Below are 13,781 nucleotides of genomic sequence, written 5' to 3'. Positions count from 1 at the left end.
GTCAGTTATTTTTAAAAAACTCTGAATTTTACGTTACATCTAAGACCTCACAACACCGCTCCCGGATGGGCTCTAACCACCAACCTTTCGGTTAACAGCCGACGGATGTGACGTAAAAAGTCAGAGTTTTTCCACAATACCTGACGACCATTTCATTTCTGAGCTTCCTTGGCTCGAAGGTTAGCGCGTTCGGATGTTAACCAAAAGGTTGGTGGTTCGAGCCCACCCGGCTGCCGTGTTGTGAAGTCTCATATGTAAAAAAAAAAGTCAAAGTTTTTCCACAATACCTGACGAACATTTAATCTTTGGGCTTCCGTTGCGCAATGGTTAACGCCGTCGGCTGTTAACCGAAAGGTTGGTGGTTCGAGCCCATCCGGGAGCGGTGTTGTGAGGTCTTAGATTTAACGTAAAATTCAGAGTTTTTTAAAAATAACTGACGAACATTTAATTTTTGGACTTTCGTGGCGCAATGGTTAGCGCGTTCGGCTGTTAACCGAAAGGTTGGTGGTTCGAGCCCATCCGGGAGCGGTAATGTGAGGTCTTAGATGTAACGTAAAATTCAGTTTTTTAAAAATACCTGACGAACATTTAATCTTAGGGCTTCCGTGGCGAAATGGTTAGCGCGTTCGGCAGTTAACTGAAAGGTTGGTGGTTCGAGACCATCCGGGAGCGGTGTTGTGAGGTCTCAGATGTGACGTAAAAAGTCAAAGTTTTTCCACAATACCTGACGACCATTTAATTTTTGAGCTTCCGTGGCGCAATGGTTAGCGCGTTCGGCTGTTAACCGAAAGGTTGGTGGTTCGAGCACATCCGGGAGCGGTGTTGTGAGGTCTCAGATGTGACGTAAAAAGTCACAGTTTTTCCACAATACCTGACGACCATTTCATTTCTGAGCTTCCGTGGCGCAATGGTTAGCGCGTTCGGCTGTTAACCGAAAGGTTGGTGGTTCGAGCCCATCCGTGAGCGGTGTTGTGAGGTCTCAGATGTGACGTAAAAAGTCAAAGTTTTTCCACAATACCTGACGAACATTTAATCTTTGGGCTTCCGTGGCGCAATGGTTAGCGCGTTCGGCTGTTAACCGAAAGGTTGGTGGTTCGAGCCCACCCGGGAGCGGTGTTGTGAAATCTCACATGTAACGTAAAAATCCAAAGTTTTTCCACAATACCTGACGAACATTTAATCGTTGGGCTTCCGTTGCGCAATGGTTAACGCCGTCGGCTGTTAACCGAAAGGTTGGTGGTTCGAGCCCATCCGGGAGCGGTGTTGTGAGGTCTTAGATGTAACGTAAAATTCAGAGTTTTTTAAAAATAACTGACGAACATTTAATTTTTGGGCTTTCGTGGCGCAATGGTTAGCGCGTTCGGCTGTTAACCGAAAGGTTGGTGGTTCGAGCCCATCCGGGAGCGGTAATGTGAGGTCTTAGATGTAACGTAAAATTCAGAGTTTTTTAAAAATACCTGACGAACATTTAATCTTTGGGCTTCCGTGGCGCAATGGTTAGCGCGTTCGGCAGTTAACTGAAAGGTTGGTGGTTCGAGACCATCCGGGAGCGGTGTTGTGAGGTCTCAGATGTGACGTAAAAAGTCAAAGTTTTTCCACAATACCTGACGACCATTTCATTTCTGAGCTTCCGTGGCGCAATGGTTAGCGCGTTCGGCTGTTAACCGAAAGGTTGGTGGTTCGAGACCATCCGGGAGCGGTGTTGTGAGGTCTCAGATGTGACGTAAAAAGTCAAAGTTTTTCCACAATACCTGACGAACATTTAATCTTTGGGCTTCCGTGGCGCAATGGTTAGCGCGTTCGGCAGTTAACTGAAAGGTTGGTGGTTCGAGACCATCCGGGAGCGGTGTTGTGAGGTCTCAGATGTGACGTAAAAAGTCAAAGTTTTTCCACAATACCTGACGACCATTTAATTTTTGAGCTTCCGTGGCGCAATGGTTAGCGCGTTTGGCTGTTAACCGAAAGGTTGGTGGTTCGAGCACATCCGGGAGCGGTGTTGTGAGGTCTCAGATGTGACGTAAAAAGTCACAGTTTTTCCACAATACCTGACGACCATTTCATTTCTGAGCTTCCGTGGCGCAATGGTTAGCGCGTTCGGCTGTTAACCGAAAGGTTGGTGGTTCGAGCCCATCCGTGAGCGGTGTTGTGAGGTCTCAGATGTGACGTAAAAAGTCAAAGTTTTTCCACAATACCTGACGAACATTTAATCTTTGGGCTTCCGTGGCGCAATGGTTAGCGCGTTCGGCTGTTAACCGAAAGGTTGGTAGTTCGAGCCCACCCGGGAGCGGTGTTGTGAAATCTCACATGTAACGTAAAAATCCAAAGTTTTTCCACAATACCTGACGAACATTTAATCGTTGGGCTTCCGTTGCGCAATGGTTAACGCCGTCGGCTGTTAACCGAAAGGTTGGTGGTTCGAGCCCATCCGGGAGCGGTGTTGTGAGGTCTTAGATGTAACGTAAAATTCAGAGTTTTTTAAAAATAACTGACGAACATTTAATTTTTGGGCTTTCGTGGCGCAATGGTTAGCGCGTTCGGCTGTTAACCGAAAGGTTGGTGGTTCGAGCCCATCCGGGAGCGGTAATGTGAGGTCTTAGATGTAACGTAAAATTCAGAGTTTTTTAAAAATACCTGACGAACATTTAATCTTTGGGCTTCCGTGGCGCAATGGTTAGCGCGTTCGGCAGTTAACTGAAAGGTTGGTGGTTCGAGACCATCCGGGAGCGGTGTTGTGAGGTCTCAGATGTGACGTAAAAAGTCAAAGTTTTTCCACAATACCTGACGACCATTTCATTTCTGAGCTTCCGTGGCGCAATGGTTAGCGCGTTCGGCTGTTAACCGAAAGGTTGGTGGTTCGAGCCCACCCGGGAGCGGTGTTGTGAGATCTCACATGTAACGTAAAAATCCAAAGTTTTTCCACAATACCTGACGAACATTTAATCTTTGGGCTTCCGTTGCGCAATGGTTAACGCCGTCGGCTGTTAACCGAAAGGTTGGTGGTTCGAGCCCATCCGGGAGCGGTGTTGTGAGGTCTTAGATGTAACGTAAAATTCAGAGTTTTTTAAAAATAACTGACGAACATTTAAATTTTGGGCTTCCGTGGCGCAATGTTTAGAGCGTTCAGCTGTTATTCAAAAGGTTTGTGGTTCGAGCCCATCCGGGAGCGGTAATGTGAGGTCTTAGATGTAACGTAAAATTCAGAGTTTTTTAAAAATTCCTGACGAACATTTAATCTTTGGGCTTCCGTGGCGCAATGGTTAGCGCGTTCGGCTGTTAACCGAAAGGTTGGTGGTTCGAGCCCACCCGGGAGCGGTGTTGTGAGCTCTCACATGTAATGTAAAAAGCCAAAGTGTTTCCACAATAGCCGACGACCATTTAATTTTTGGGCTTCCGTGGCGCAATGGTTAGCGCGTTCGGCTGTTAACCGAAAGGTTGGTGGTTCGAGCCCATCCGTGAGCGGTGTTGTGAGATCTCAGATGTGACGTAAAAAGTCAAATTTTTTCCACAATACCTGACGAACATTTAATCTTTGGGCTTCCGTTGCGCAATGGTTAACGCCGTCGGCTGTTAACCGAAAGGTTGGTGGTTCGAGCCCATCCGTGAGCGGTGTTGTGAGATCTCAGATGTGACGTAAAAAGTCAAATTTTTTCCACAATACCTGACGAACATTTAATCTTTGGGCTTCCGTTGCGCAATGGTTAACGCCGTCGGCTGTTAACCGAAAGGTTGGTGGTTCGAGCCCATCCGGGAGCTGTGTTGTGAGGTCTTAGATGTAACGTAAAATTCAGAGTTTTTTAAAAATAACTGACGAACATTTAATTTTTGGGCTTCCGTTGCGCAATGGTTAGAGCGTTCAGCTGTTATTCAAAAGGTTTGTGGTTCGAGCCCATCCAGGAGCGGTGTTGTGAAGTCTCAGATGTGACGTAAAAAGTCAAAGTTTCTCCACAATACCTGACGAACATTTAATCTTTGGGCTTCCGTGGCGCAATGGTTAGCGCGTTCGGCTGTTAACCGAAAGGTTGGTGGTTCGAGCCCACCCGGGAGCGGTGTTGTGAGGTCTTAGATGTAACGTAAAATTCAGAGTTTTTTAAAAATAACTGACGAACATTTAATTTTTGGGCTTTCGTGGCGCAATGGTTAGCGCGTTCGGCTGTTAACCGAAAGGTTGGTGGTTCGAGCCCATCCGGGAGCGGTAATGTGAGGTCTTAGATGTAACGTAAAATTCAGAGTTTTTTAAAAATACCTGACGAACATTTAATCTTTGGGCTTCCGTGGCGCAATGGTTAGCGCGTTCGGCTGTTAACCGAAAGGTTGGTGGTTCGAGCCCACCCGGGAGCGGTGTTGAGAGCTCACATGTAACGTAAAAAGCCAAAGTGTTTCCACAATAGCCGACGACCATTTAATTTTTGGGCTTCCGTGGCGCAATGTTTAGCGCGTTCAGCTGTTATTCAAAAGGTTTGTGGTTCAAGCCCATCCAGGAGCGGTGTTGTGAAGTCTCAGATGTGACGTAAAAAGTCAAAGTTTTTCCACAATACCTGACGAACATTTAATCTTTGGGCTTCCGTGGCGCAATGGTTAGCGCGTTCGGCTGTTAACCGAAAGGTTGGTGGTTCGAGCCCATCCGGGAGCGGTAATGTGAGGTCTTAGATGTAACGTAAAATTCAGTTTTTTAAAAATACCTGACGAACATTTAATCTTAGGGCTTCCGTGGCGAAATGGTTAGCGCGTTCGGCAGTTAACTGAAAGGTTGGTGGTTCGAGACCATCCGGGAGCGGTGTTGTGAGGTCTCAGATGTGACGTAAAAAGTCAAAGTTTTTCCACAATACCTGACGAACATTTAATCTTTGGGCTTCCGTGGCGCAATGGTTAGCGCGTTCGGCAGTTAACTGAAAGGTTGGTGGTTCGAGACCATCCGGGAGCGGTGTTGTGAGGTCTCAGATGTGACGTAAAAAGTCAAAGTTTTTCCACAATACCTGACGACCATTTAATTTTTGAGCTTCCGTGGCGCAATGGTTAGCGCGTTCGGCTGTTAACCGAAAGGTTGGTGGTTCGAGCACATCCGGGAGCGGTGTTGTGAGGTCTCAGATGTGACGTAAAAAGTCACAGTTTTTCCACAATACCTGACGACCATTTCATTTCTGAGCTTCCGTGGCGCAATGGTTAGCGCGTTCGGCTGTTAACCGAAAGGTTGGTGGTTCGAGCCCATCCGTGAGCGGTGTTGTGAGGTCTCAGATGTGACGTAAAAAGTCAAAGTTTTTCCACAATACCTGACGAACATTTAATCTTTGGGCTTCCGTGGCGCAATGGTTAGCGCGTTCGGCTGTTAACCGAAAGGTTGGTGGTTCGAGCCCACCCGGGAGCGGTGTTGTGAAATCTCACATGTAACGTAAAAATCCAAAGTTTTTCCACAATACCTGACGAACATTTAATCGTTGGGCTTCCGTTGCGCAATGGTTAACGCCGTCGGCTGTTAACCGAAAGGTTGGTGGTTCGAGCCCATCCGGGAGCGGTGTTGTGAGGTCTTAGATGTAACGTAAAATTCAGAGTTTTTTAAAAATAACTGACGAACATTTAATTTTTGGGCTTTCGTGGCGCAATGGTTAGCGCGTTCGGCTGTTAACCGAAAGGTTGGTGGTACGAGCCCATCCGGGAGCGGTAATGTGAGGTCTTAGATGTAACGTAAAATTCAGAGTTTTTTAAAAATACCTGACGAACATTTAATCTTTGGGCTTCCGTGGCGCAATGGTTAGCGCGTTCGGCAGTTAACTGAAAGGTTGGTGGTTCGAGACCATCCGGGAGCGGTGTTGTGAGGTCTCAGATGTGACGTAAAAAGTCAAAGTTTTTCCACAATACCTGACGACCATTTCATTTCTGAGCTTCCGTGGCGCAATGGTTAGCGCGTTCGGCTGTTAACCGAAAGGTTGGTGGTTCGAGACCATCCGGGAGCGGTGTTGTGAGGTCTCAGATGTGACGTAAAAAGTCAAAGTTTTTCCACAATACCTGACGAACATTTAATCTTTGGGCTTCCGTGGCGCAATGGTTAGCGCGTTCGGCAGTTAACTGAAAGGTTGGTGGTTCGAGACCATCCGGGAGCGGTGTTGTGAGGTCTCAGATGTGACGTAAAAAGTCAAAGTTTTTCCACAATACCTGACGACCATTTAATTTTTGAGCTTCCGTGGCGCAATGGTTAGCGCGTTTGGCTGTTAACCGAAAGGTTGGTGGTTCGAGCACATCCGGGAACGGTGTTGTGAGGTCTCAGATGTGACGTAAAAAGTCACAGTTTTTCCACAATACCTGACGACCATTTCATTTCTGAGCTTCCGTGGCGCAATGGTTAGCGCGTTCGGCTGTTAACCGAAAGGTTGGTGGTTCGAGCCCATCCGTGAGCGGTGTTGTGAGGTCTCAGATGTGACGTAAAAAGTCAAAGTTTTTCCACAATACCTGACGAACATTTAATCGTTGGGCTTCCGTTGCGCAATGGTTAACGCCGTCGGCTGTTAACCGAAAGGTTGGTGGTTCGAGCCCATCCGGGAGCGGTGTTGTGAGGTCTTAGATGTAACGTAAAATTCAGAGTTTTTTAAAAATAACTGACGAACATTTAATTTTTGGGCTTTCGTGGCGCAATGGTTAGCGCGTTCGGCTGTTAACCGAAAGGTTGGTGGTTCGAGCCCATCCGGGAGCGGTAATGTGAGGTCTTAGATGTAACGTAAAATTCAGAGTTTTTTAAAAATACCTGACGAACATTTAATCTTTGGGCTTCCGTGGCGCAATGGTTAGCGCGTTCGGCAGTTAACTGAAAGGTTGGTGGTTCGAGACCATCCGGGAGCGGTGTTGTGAGGTCTCAGATGTGACGTAAAAAGTCAAAGTTTTTCCACAATACCTGACGACCATTTCATTTCTGAGCTTCCGTGGCGCAATGGTTAGCGCGTTCGGCTGTTAACCGAAAGGTTGGTGGTTCGAGCCCACCCGGGAGCGGTGTTGTGAGATCTCACATGTAACGTAAAAATCCAAAGTTTTTCCACAATACCTGACGAACATTTAATCTTTGGGCTTCCGTTGCGCAATGGTTAACGCCGTCGGCTGTTAACCGAAAGGTTGGTGGTTCGAGCCCATCCGGGAGCGGTGTTGTGAGGTCTTAGATGTAACGTAAAATTCAGAGTTTTTTAAAAATAACTGACGAACATTTAAATTTTGGGCTTCCGTGGCGCAATGTTTAGAGCGTTCAGCTGTTATTCAAAAGGTTTGTGGTTCGAGCCCATCCGGGAGCGGTAATGTGAGGTCTTAGATGTAACGTAAAATTCAGAGTTTTTTAAAAATTCCTGACGAACATTTAATCTTTGGGCTTCCGTGGCGCAATGGTTAGCGCGTTCGGCTGTTAACCGAAAGGTTGGTGGTTCGAGCCCACCCGGGAGCGGTGTTGTGAGCTCTCACATGTAATGTAAAAAGCCAAAGTGTTTCCACAATAGCCGACGACCATTTAATTTTTGGGCTTCCGTGGCGCAATGGTTAGCGCGTTCGGCTGTTAACCGAAAGGTTGGTGGTTCGAGCCCATCCGTGAGCGGTGTTGTGAGATCTCAGATGTGACGTAAAAAGTCAAATTTTTTCCACAATACCTGACGAACATTTAATCTTTGGGCTTCCGTTGCGCAATGGTTAACGCCGTCGGCTGTTAACCGAAAGGTTGGTGGTTCGAGCCCATCCGTGAGCGGTGTTGTGAGATCTCAGATGTGACGTAAAAAGTCAAATTTTTTCCACAATACCTGACGAACATTTAATCTTTGGGCTTCCGTTGCGCAATGGTTAACGCCGTCGGCTGTTAACCGAAAGGTTGGTGGTTCGAGCCCATCCGGGAGCTGTGTTGTGAGGTCTTAGATGTAACGTAAAATTCAGAGTTTTTTAAAAATAACTGACGAACATTTAATTTTTGGGCTTCCGTTGCGCAATGGTTAGAGCGTTCAGCTGTTATTCAAAAGGTTTGTGGTTCGAGCCCATCCAGGAGCGGTGTTGTGAAGTCTCAGATGTGACGTAAAAAGTCAAAGTTTCTCCACAATACCTGACGAACATTTAATCTTTGGGCTTCCGTGGCGCAATGGTTAGCGCGTTCGGCTGTTAACCGAAAGGTTGGTGGTTCGAGCCCACCCGGGAGCGGTGTTGTGAGATCTCACATGTAACGTAAAAATCCAAAGTTTTTCCACAATACCTGACGAACATTTAATCTTAGGGCTTCCGTTGCGCAATGGTTAACGCCGTCGGCTGTTAACCGAAAGGTTGGTGGTTAGAGCCCATCCGGGAGCGGTGTTGTGAGGTCTTAGATGTAACGTAAAATTCAGAGTTTTTTAAAAATAACTGACGAACATTTAATTTTTGGGCTTTCGTGGCGCAATGGTTAGCGCGTTCGGCTGTTAACCGAAAGGTTGGTGGTTCGAGCCCATCCGGGAGCGGTAATGTGAGGTCTTAGATGTAACGTAAAATTCAGAGTTTTTTAAAAATACCTGACGAACATTTAATCTTTGGGCTTCCGTGGCGCAATGGTTAGCGCGTTCGGCTGTTAACCGAAAGGTTGGTGGTTCGAGCCCACCCGGGAGCGGTGTTGAGAGCTCACATGTAACGTAAAAAGCCAAAGTGTTTCCACAATAGCCGACGACCATTTAATTTTTGGGCTTCCGTGGCGCAATGTTTAGCGCGTTCAGCTGTTATTCAAAAGGTTTGTGGTTCAAGCCCATCCAGGAGCGGTGTTGTGAAGTCTCAGATGTGACGTAAAAAGTCAAAGTTTTTCCACAATACCTGACGAACATTTAATCTTTGGGCTTCCGTGGCGCAATGGTTAACGCCGTCGGCTGTTAACCGAAAGGTTGGTGGTTCGAGCCCATCCGTGAGCGGTGTTGTGAGATCTCAGATGTGACGTAAAAAGTCAAAGTTTTTCCACAATACCTGACGAACATTTAATCTTTGGGCTTCCGTTGCGCAATGGTTAACGCCGTCGGCTGTTAACCGAAAGGTTGGTGGTTCGAGCCCATCCGGGAGCGGTGTTGTGAGGCCTTAGATGTAACGTAAAATTCAGATTTTTTTAAAAATAACTGACGAACATTTAATTTTTGGTCTTCCGTGGCGCAATGGTTAGAGCGTTCAGATGTTATTCAAAAGGTTTGTGGTTCGAGCCCATCCGGGAGCGGTGTTGTGAAGTCTCAGATTTGACGTAAAAAGTCAAAGTTTTTCCACAATACTTGACGAACATTTAATCTTTGGGCTTCCGTGGCGCAATGGTTAGCGCGTTCGGCTGTTAACCGAAAGGTTGGTGGTTCGAGCCCACCCGGGAGCGGTGTTGTGAGATCTCACATGTAACGTAAAAATCCAAAGTTTTTCCACAATACCTGACGAACATTTAATCTTTGGGCTTCCGTTGCGCAATGGTTAACGCCGTCGGCTGTTAACCGAAAGGTTGGTGGTTCGAGCCCATCCGGGAGCGGTGTTGTGAGGTCTTAGATGTAACGTAAAATTCAGAGTTTTTTAAAAATTCCTGACGAACATTTAATCTTTGGGCTTCCGTGGCGCAATGGTTAGCGCGTTCGGCTGTTAACCGAAAGGTTGGTGGTTCGAGCCCACCCGGGAGCGATGTTGTGAGCTCTCACATGTAACGTAAAAAGCCAAAGTGTTTCCACAATAGCCGACGACCATTTAATTTTTGGGCTTCCGTGGCGCAATGGTTAGCGCGTTCGGCTGTTAACCGAAAGGTTGGTGGTTCGAGCCCACCCGGGAGCGGTGTTGTGAGCTCTCACATGTAACGTAAAAAGCCAAAGTGTTTCCACAATAGCCGACGACCATTTAATTTTTGGGCTTCCGTGGCGCAATGGTTAGCGCGTTCGGCTGTTAACCGAAAGGTTGGTGGTTCGAGCCCACCCGGGAGCGGTGTTGTGAGATCTCACATGTAACGTAAAAATCCAAAGTTTTTCCACAATACCTGACGAACATTTAATCTTTGGGCTTCCGTTGCGCAATGGTTAACGCCGTCGGCTGTTAACCGAAAGGTTGGTGGTTCGAGCCCATCCGGGAGCGGTGTTGTGAGGTCTTAGATGTAACGTAAAAATCAGAGTTTTTTAAAAATAACTGACGAACATTTAATTTTTGGGCTTCCGTGGCGCAATGTTTAGAGCGTTCAGCTGTTATTCAAAAGGTTTGTGGTTCGAGCCCATCCGGGAGCGGTGTTGTGAAGTCTCAGATGTGACGTAAAAAGTCAAAGTTTTTCCACAATACCTGACGAACATTTAATTTTTGGGCTTCCGTGAAGCAATGGTTAACGCCGTCGGCTGTTAACCGAAAGGTTGGTGGTTCGAGCCCATCCGGGAGCTGTGTTGTGAGGTCTTAGATGTAACGTAAAATTCAGAGTTTTTTAAAAATAACTGACGAACATTTAATTTTTGGGCTTCCGTGGCGCAATGGTTAGAGCGTTCAGCTGTTATTCAAAAGGTTTGTGGTTCGAGCCCATCCGGGAGCGGTGTTGTGAAGTCTCAGATGTGACGTAAAAAGTCAAAGTTTTTCCACAATACCTGACGAACATTTAATCTTTGGGCTTCCGTTGCACAATGGTTAACGCCGTCGGCTGTGAACCGAAAGGTTGGTGGTTCGAGCCCATCCAGGAGCGGTGTTGTGAGGTCTTAGATGTAACGTAAAATTCAGAGTTTTTTAAAAATAACTGACGAACATTTAATTTTTGGGCTTCCGTGGCGCAATGGTTAGAGCGTTCAGCTGTTATTCAAAAGGTTTGTGGTTCGAGCCCATCCGGGAGCGGTGTTGTGAAGTCTCAGATGTGACGTAAAAAGTCAAAGTTTTTCCACAATACCTGACGAACATTTAATCTTAGGGCTTCCGTTGCGCAATGGTTAACGCCGTCGGCTGTTAACCGAAAGGTTCGTGGTTCGAGCCCACCCGGGAGCGGTGTTGTGAGGTCTTAGATGTAACGTAAAATTCAGAGTTTTTTAAAAATAACTGACGAACATTTAATTTTTGGGCTTTCGTGGCGCAATGGTTAGCGCGTTCGGCTGTTAACCGAAAGGTTGGTGGTTCGAGCCCATCCGGGAGCGGTAATGTGAGGTCTTAGATGTAACGTAAAATTCAGAGTTTTTTAAAAATACCTGACGAACATTTAATCTTTGGGCTTCCGTGGCGCAATGGTTAGCGCGTTCGGCTGTTAACCGAAAGGTTGGTGGTTCGAGCCCACCCGGGAGCGGTGTTGAGAGCTCACATGTAACGTAAAAAGCCAAAGTGTTTCCACAATAGCCGACGACCATTTAATTTTTGGGCTTCCGTGGCGCAATGGTTAGCGCGTTCAGCTGTTATTCAAAAGGTTTGTGGTTCAAGCCCATCCAGGAGCGGTGTTGTGAAGTCTCAGATGTGACGTAAAAAGTCAAAGTTTTTCCACAATACCTGACGAACATTTAATCTTAGGGCTTCCGTTGCGCAATGGTTAACGCCGTCGGCTGTTAACCGAAAGGTTGGTGGTTAGAGCCCATCCGGGAGCGGTGTTGTGAGGTCTTAGATGTAACGTAAAATTCAGAGTTTTTTAAAAATAACTGACGAACATTTAATTTTTGGGCTTTCGTGGCGCAATGGTTAGCGCGTTCGGCTGTTAACCGAAAGGTTGGTGGTTCGAGCCCATCCGGGAGCGGTAATGTGAGGTCTTAGATGTAACGTAAAATTCAGAGTTTTTTAAAAATACCTGACGAACATTTAATCTTTGGGCTTCCGTGGCGCAATGGTTAACGCCGTCGGCTGTTAACCGAAAGGTTGGTGGTTCGAGCCCATCCGGGAGCTGTGTTGTGAGGTCTTAGATGTAACGTAAAATTCAGAGTTTTTTAAAAATAACTGACGAACATTTAATTTTTGGGCTTCCGTGGCGCAATGGTTAGAGCGTTCAGCTGTTATTCAAAAGGTTTGTGGTTCGAGCCCATCCGGGAGCGGTGTTGTGAAGTCTCAGATGTGACGTAAAAAGTCAAAGTTTATCCACAATACCTGACGAACATTTAATCTTTGGGCTTCCGTTGCACAATGGTTAACGCCGTCGGCTGTTAACCGAAAGGTTGGTGGTTCGAGCCCATCCGGGAGCGGTGTTGTGAGGTCTTAGATGTAACGTAAAATTCAGAGTTTTTTAAAAATAACTGACGAACATTTAATTTTTGGTCTTCCGTGGCGCAATGGTTAGAGCGTTCAGATGTTATTCAAAAGGTTTGTGGTTCGAGCCCATCCGGGAGCTGTGTTGTGAGGTCTTAGATGTAACGTAAAATTCAGAGTTTTTTAAAAATAACTGACGAACATTTAATTTTTGGGCTTCCGTTGCGCAATGGTTAGAGCGTTCAGCTGTTATTCAAAAGGTTTGTGGTTCGAGCCCATCCAGGAGCGGTGTTGTGAAGTCTCAGATGTGACGTAAAAAGTCAAAGTTTTTCCACAATACCTGACGAACATTTAATCTTTGGGCTTCCGTGGCGCAATGGTTAGCGCGTTCGGCTGTTAACCGAAAGGTTGGTGGTTCGAGCCCACCCGGGAGCGGTGTTGTGAGATCTCACATGTAACGTAAAAATCCAAAGTTTTTCCACAATACCTGACGAACATTTAATCTTAGGGCTTCCGTTGCGCAATGGTTAACGCCGTCGGCTGTTAACCGAAAGGTTGGTGGTTAGAGCCCATCCGGGAGCGGTGTTGTGAGGTCTTAGATGTAACGTAAAATTCAGAGTTTTTTAAAAATAACTGACGAACATTTAGTTTTTGGGCTTTCGTGGCGCAATGGTTAGCGCGTTCGGCTGTTAACCGAAAGGTTGGTGGTTCGAGCCCATCCGGGAGCGGTAATGTGAGGTCTTAGATGTAACGTAAAATTCAGAGTTTTTTAAAAATACCTGACGAACATTTAATCTTTGGGCTTCCGTGGCGCAATGGTTAGCGCGTTCGGCTGTTAACCGAAAGGTTGGTGGTTCGAGCCCACCCGGGAGCGGTGTTGAGAGCTCACATGTAACGTAAAAAGCCAAAGTGTTTCCACAATAGCCGACGACCATTTAATTTTTGGGCTTCCGTGGCGCAATGGTTAGCGCGTTCAGCTGTTATTCAAAAGGTTTGTGGTTCAAGCCCATCCAGGAGCGGTGTTGTGAAGTCTCAGATGTGACGTAAAAAGTCAAAGTTTTTCCACAATACCTGACGAACATTTAATCTTTGGGCTTCCGTGGCGCAATGGTTAACGCCGTCGGCTGTTAACCGAAAGGTTCGTGGTTCGAGCCCACCCGGGAGCGGTGTTGTGAAATCTCACATGTAACCTAAAAATCCAAAGTTTTTCCACAATACCTGACGAACATTTAATCTTTGGGCTTCCGTTGCGCAATGGTTAACGCCGTCGGCTGTTAACCGAAAGGTTGGTGGTTCGAGCCCATCCGGGAGCTGTGTTGTGAGGTAAAAGATGTAACGTAAAATTCAGAGTTTTTTAAAAATAACTGACGAACATTTAATTTTTGGGCTTCCGTGGCGCAATGGTTAGATTGTTCAGCTGTTATTCAAAAGGTTTGTGGTTCGAGCCCATCCAGGAGCGGTGTTGTGAAGTCTCAGATGTGACGTAAAAAGTCAAAGTTTTTCCACAATACCTGACGAACATTTAATCTTTGGGCTTCCGTTGCACAATGGTTAACGCCGTCGGCTGTTAACCGAAAGGTTGGTGGTTCGAGCCCATCCGGGAGCGGTGTTGTGAGGTCTTAGATGTAACGTAAAATTCAGAGTTTTTAAAAAATAACTGACGAACATTTAATTTT

At 46.5% G+C, this 13,781-nt stretch overlaps 17 non-coding genes across 17 annotated transcripts; all 17 read left to right on the top strand.

The window, feature by feature from the left end:
- The first annotated feature begins 1,040 nt into the window (after positions 1–1,040).
- On the top strand, positions 1,041–1,113 carry TRNAN-GUU (transfer RNA asparagine (anticodon GUU)). Its single transcript has one exon. It is a non-coding gene; the product is annotated as a tRNA-Asn (tRNA).
- Positions 1,114–2,800: 1,687 nt separating this feature from the next.
- Positions 2,801–2,873, top strand: TRNAN-GUU (transfer RNA asparagine (anticodon GUU)). The gene has a single exon. It is a non-coding gene; the product is annotated as a tRNA-Asn (tRNA).
- A 366-nt stretch (positions 2,874–3,239) lies between these two features.
- On the top strand, positions 3,240–3,312 carry TRNAN-GUU (transfer RNA asparagine (anticodon GUU)). The gene has a single exon. It is a non-coding gene; the product is annotated as a tRNA-Asn (tRNA).
- Positions 3,313–3,973: 661 nt separating this feature from the next.
- TRNAN-GUU (transfer RNA asparagine (anticodon GUU)) lies at positions 3,974–4,046 on the top strand. The gene has a single exon. It is a non-coding gene; the product is annotated as a tRNA-Asn (tRNA).
- Positions 4,047–4,265: 219 nt separating this feature from the next.
- On the top strand, positions 4,266–4,338 carry TRNAN-GUU (transfer RNA asparagine (anticodon GUU)). Its single transcript has one exon. It is a non-coding gene; the product is annotated as a tRNA-Asn (tRNA).
- Positions 4,339–5,289: 951 nt separating this feature from the next.
- On the top strand, positions 5,290–5,362 carry TRNAN-GUU (transfer RNA asparagine (anticodon GUU)). Its single transcript has one exon. It is a non-coding gene; the product is annotated as a tRNA-Asn (tRNA).
- A 1,540-nt stretch (positions 5,363–6,902) lies between these two features.
- TRNAN-GUU (transfer RNA asparagine (anticodon GUU)) lies at positions 6,903–6,975 on the top strand. The gene has a single exon. It is a non-coding gene; the product is annotated as a tRNA-Asn (tRNA).
- A 366-nt stretch (positions 6,976–7,341) lies between these two features.
- TRNAN-GUU (transfer RNA asparagine (anticodon GUU)) lies at positions 7,342–7,414 on the top strand. The gene has a single exon. It is a non-coding gene; the product is annotated as a tRNA-Asn (tRNA).
- A 661-nt stretch (positions 7,415–8,075) lies between these two features.
- Positions 8,076–8,148, top strand: TRNAN-GUU (transfer RNA asparagine (anticodon GUU)). The gene has a single exon. It is a non-coding gene; the product is annotated as a tRNA-Asn (tRNA).
- A 366-nt stretch (positions 8,149–8,514) lies between these two features.
- On the top strand, positions 8,515–8,587 carry TRNAN-GUU (transfer RNA asparagine (anticodon GUU)). The gene has a single exon. It is a non-coding gene; the product is annotated as a tRNA-Asn (tRNA).
- A 659-nt stretch (positions 8,588–9,246) lies between these two features.
- On the top strand, positions 9,247–9,319 carry TRNAN-GUU (transfer RNA asparagine (anticodon GUU)). Its single transcript has one exon. It is a non-coding gene; the product is annotated as a tRNA-Asn (tRNA).
- A 220-nt stretch (positions 9,320–9,539) lies between these two features.
- TRNAN-GUU (transfer RNA asparagine (anticodon GUU)) lies at positions 9,540–9,612 on the top strand. Its single transcript has one exon. It is a non-coding gene; the product is annotated as a tRNA-Asn (tRNA).
- Positions 9,613–9,686: 74 nt separating this feature from the next.
- TRNAN-GUU (transfer RNA asparagine (anticodon GUU)) lies at positions 9,687–9,759 on the top strand. The gene has a single exon. It is a non-coding gene; the product is annotated as a tRNA-Asn (tRNA).
- Positions 9,760–9,833: 74 nt separating this feature from the next.
- TRNAN-GUU (transfer RNA asparagine (anticodon GUU)) lies at positions 9,834–9,906 on the top strand. The gene has a single exon. It is a non-coding gene; the product is annotated as a tRNA-Asn (tRNA).
- A 1,245-nt stretch (positions 9,907–11,151) lies between these two features.
- TRNAN-GUU (transfer RNA asparagine (anticodon GUU)) lies at positions 11,152–11,224 on the top strand. The gene has a single exon. It is a non-coding gene; the product is annotated as a tRNA-Asn (tRNA).
- Positions 11,225–12,467: 1,243 nt separating this feature from the next.
- Positions 12,468–12,540, top strand: TRNAN-GUU (transfer RNA asparagine (anticodon GUU)). The gene has a single exon. It is a non-coding gene; the product is annotated as a tRNA-Asn (tRNA).
- Positions 12,541–12,906: 366 nt separating this feature from the next.
- On the top strand, positions 12,907–12,979 carry TRNAN-GUU (transfer RNA asparagine (anticodon GUU)). The gene has a single exon. It is a non-coding gene; the product is annotated as a tRNA-Asn (tRNA).
- The last annotated feature ends 802 nt before the right edge of the window (positions 12,980–13,781 follow it).

Source organism: Phalangium opilio, unplaced genomic scaffold (genome assembly GCF_054372755.1).
Source record: "Phalangium opilio isolate 3A_F unplaced genomic scaffold, DU_Popi_V2 ptg000352l_1, whole genome shotgun sequence".
NCBI lineage: Eukaryota > Metazoa > Arthropoda > Arachnida > Opiliones > Phalangiidae > Phalangium > Phalangium opilio.
The sequence above is the reverse complement of the archived record's forward strand: the minus strand, read 5'-3'. Positions and strand labels throughout refer to the sequence as shown.